Below are 4,468 nucleotides of genomic sequence, written 5' to 3' on the forward strand. Positions count from 1 at the left end.
AGATATCCTCATTTTGGTCAGGTAGAGGAATATTTTCATTCTTTCTAGCATACCTCCACTCCTCATAATCTGGCGTCAACATCACTTTCGTTGCCTCAGCTCTAGTACGGAAAGTCTTTTTCCATGCTCTAACTGCCTCAAGGATGTTTTTCTTATAATTGTTTCCGTGAAACACGAATTCATATGAGTGTAATCCAGCAGTGACTGGGACAAATTTACGGCCATCATATTGCCTCAAAACCAAAAGGGGTGCGTACCCAATTCCTCCCCACAAACCAAGCAGCATCACCCAATTGTAGTCACCACATTTATAGAGGAGTTCACTTTGTATTTGTCAAGGGGCGCGCCAAACAATGTCCTTGTCTCGCATATTTCTAAAGGCATCTATGCACATGTCTTTAGTGACTCCTTTTGGCCAATCTTGCTCGAGGAATTCTCTCAAAGGCGAGTAGCTGGTACTAAAACGATGATATGAAATCTTTTCAATTTTCCAAAAATGACTACGTATCCAGACATATAGTAGTTGTGCGCTCCCTGAAAATCGACCACCTCCAAGCCTTCGACAAGCATTCAAGGATCAGAAGGTCTCTGCTAAAATCACAGGAGCAGGGTTGATCTTTTTTGGTAATTGTTCAAATAAATCCACAACTGCAGCCTCAATATATCCCAAGGCCTTCGGGAAGATGACTAAGCCATAAATACCCAGTGCAAAAAGATCAAATCAAATTTTCTCGTCAGGAAGACTTTGAATAATTTCTTTAATAGCATTCCAAGAAATACCTTCGCTTTCGCCTTTTTGTTTGGTACGAGCAACCACCCATTCCTCGCGCACTCCCACAATTTTTGCTAATTTGATTCTGAAGGGTTGAGTTTTGATGGACTTGGAATAAATCCGATTCTCTTGAGCCTATTCTATGTGCAACAAAACAATATATTCTTCGATGGTAGGAACCATATCTTCTTGATTGAAAGTGAAGCAGTTGTAACCTGGATTCCAAAATTGAATCAAGGCTCGGAGCAGCTCATCCTCTATGTTAAAATACAACAGATAGGAAATGTCCCCATAACACTGGTAAAACTGCAGTTTCTTACTTGATTCCCATTTTTCCCAAATGTCTCGTAAGTCTTGGACGTCATTTCTTTTAAAAAGAAATAGGAGCATAACCCAATAATTCTGACACATGATCGGCTTGCAAACTGTCCCCTTCTTGTCTTTGTAGTGCTTCAGACCATTGTCGTACCTCAGAGTTTTGAACAATTTGACTCGAATACTTTTCGTCCATTACTGAAAGCTTTCCAATTTGATGATTAACTAAAGATCAACACCCTCAATCTTGAATGATGCAATGCAAATATCAAAAATGAAAGGAAACAAGAAAATGAAACAAGTTAGTACATGTAATGAGTTAATAAAATTTTGGAAAAAAAAAACCTACCCATCATGATAGCTACCCAAACATACTTTTTAATAAATAACAATCCTACCCAATCATGCTTTCTAACCCATATACTTAAAATAATAAGATAAACCTTAAATTGCATAATTTTCTAATTCACATGCATTTATAAAAATAAATTTAAAAAAAGGTTAAAGTTCATTTCTCCTTTGTGTACACTTATTTGGGTACCTATGGACAAAGTTTCGGCTTGGTCTTAAATCGGGTGGGTTTCTATGGTTTATTATATGCAGAGTTTCGGTTCTAAGAGTAAAGGTACTCGAATTGTCCTTGTTGGTGCCCCCTTGGGCGAGCCAGACCCTCAATCCTCACCCATTATAGGCTTAAGCGGATCGAGTTCAATTCGAGGGGGCACATTTCCCTATGCCTGAAACGGAGAATAAATTCTCACGAAGACATAGGATATATGTACCCCGGAAGCTAATTGCTAGGTTTGACACGGAGAATAAATTCTCACGAAGACGTCACTTTCACTCCCACTTAAAAGGAAGAGCTCGTGTATATAACTTATGATATGCAATGCAAGTGTTGTGTGTGAGGAGAAATTATCAAACCTTTTACAAACAACGACACAAAAAATGAACTAAAGCGAATCTGAGACTTTAACATCTGAAATCAAATACACTCATTAATATACAAAGATATTAAATAACAATTGAAAGGAATCAAAGGAATCGTAAATTAAATATAACCGAATTCTCAATTTCTAACTATAGACACCATATATAATCGATTTAAGGCTTGAGCCTCTAATGTCCCCAGCGGAGTCGCCAAGCTGTCGTAACCGATTTCCGGCGATACAACGAGTCTCGACTCATTTCGTGAAAACCCGATTTTGTAAAAGAAATGTTTCGGAGTCGCCATCGACCTTTTGGGTTAGGTAGGCCGAATACCCAAAAATCTTCTTTTAAAAGAGTTTTTTAAGAAAAACATCATTTTAAAAGATGCATCGATCCACGTATAACCAGAAATTTATTTTTAGTAATAAAAAAGAGTTCAGGGGTTGATTACGTGTGGGGAAAGATTAGCACCCCCACAACGCCCAAAATTGGTACCCATCGATTATATATTGTCTCTAAATAGTAGAAATCTAAGAATTCGAATATATATTTAGATCACGATTCCATTATTCCTAATTCAACCATACAAATATTATAGAACAAAAATTCTAAGGAAAAATATAAAATATTCTCTTATTTCCAATTGAAGAGAAAATACTCCCTAAAATACTTGAGGACGAATATTTCTCTTCCCAACTGAAATAAAAAGAATATAATAATTTTTCCTAAGGATTCCATATAAAAAAAATTATTCTACCAAAGAAAGAAATTAAATTTATTAATCCGAATATTATTAGAAAAGATAAGGGATATTCAATAATTTAAAAACACCGAGACTTAATCTCTAATAAAATTAGCAAATTGTCTCGATAAGTTTAAAATAATGAATATTTCCTTTTCCCTTCAAAATTAATTAATTTTAAATGCAATCAATTTTTTAGATTTTTCTAGTGGGATATTTATTTATTTTAAAATATCGAAAAAGAACATCTAGTTGTTTTAAGACTGTCCCTTCTTAATATTTTAAAATACATAAATACTACCCTTAATCCAATTATATAATCGGTTAAGTTATGCTAATGAGGCTTTTAAACAAAATAAAATATGATACATTGAAGCACTTAGAGAAACTTTATAAATATATACATATTTTCTAAATATTATATTAAACATAGAACATGATATTTATTCTAAAATATAATACAAATATAAAATAAAATGTTTCTATCATGCTATAATATTATATACAAAGTAATATATAATAATAATACAAAAAAATACATATATAAAACATAAAACATACTTTAATGGTAAAAATAAATAATATACACTTGGATTCATTCACTATATGGTGACAAAAATAAATATAAAGTAACTTTGATATCCTAAACATTAATAAAGTAAATATTCTAGCATTAAACAAGAGAATAACAAATAGAAGCGCTAGAATCATGATAAAACCATAAACATATGACTAAAATAGAAAAACATCAACATCAGTGGCCAATCTCGAGCAAAAAAAAAATAATACACCAGAGGACTAAATTAAAATAATACAAAACCAAACATCTAATTCGTAAATCTTAGAAAATAAAAGGAAATGGTGACTAAATTGCAAAAAATGCTAAAACTAGGAGGACTTGAGACACGATTAACCCTAAAACTAATAACTAAACATGAAACACACTAAAAAGGGGGACTTAAAGCGTGATTTACCCAAAAACCTTAAGATATCAACTCCTTCCCCCTCTCCAGAATCATTTTTTCACGCAGTTTCTAATCCCAACTCTTTCTCCCTTTTCTTCCTCCCTCAACTCACGACAGCGTTCACCAAGGAAACCAAAAAGAGCCACCACACACGGTGGCGCTACTACCCAAACTACACTAACCCGACTCTAATCGCTTCCCCTACGACTCTATTCGACAAGGAACACAAAAAATCCAGGTAAACTTACTCTTTAACTTATTTTCTTTCCCTAAAAAATTTATCTAAACTTTGTTTTAGTTTTTATTATCCTTTTTAAAACCAAATAACAACGAAAAGGAGAAGAAAAATACCTTAAAAAGGCTTCTTGTATTTCTATTGAGAAAGAACGAGAGGAAGAGATCCCCTCTCGGTTACATGGTTTTGGTTCTTATAACCAATTTTACATAGGTTTAAAAAAAATAAAAATAATCCTAGCTCCACTGTGGTGTTACTGTTGTTGCTGATGGTGTGCTTTTAATGCTCCGGATATTCCGGGGTTTTGTTGAGCGAGCTTGGACCGGCGGTGACGGCTGAATCATGATATCTCTATGGTTAGGATTAGGGTTAAGGTTCTCTCGGGTTTAAATTTTTAAGGTTTGGGGTTATGGGATTTAAGGGTTATGAAAAATGGTGGCTACAACTGTATTGATAATGTAATTTGAACATTAAATAAAATATGTTTTCAAATTTTAATGAAATTGCCA

This window comes from Hibiscus syriacus, unplaced genomic scaffold (genome assembly GCF_006381635.1).
Source record: "Hibiscus syriacus cultivar Baekdansim isolate YM2019G1 unplaced genomic scaffold, ASM638163v2 tig00112127_pilon, whole genome shotgun sequence".
NCBI lineage: Eukaryota > Viridiplantae > Streptophyta > Magnoliopsida > Malvales > Malvaceae > Hibiscus > Hibiscus syriacus.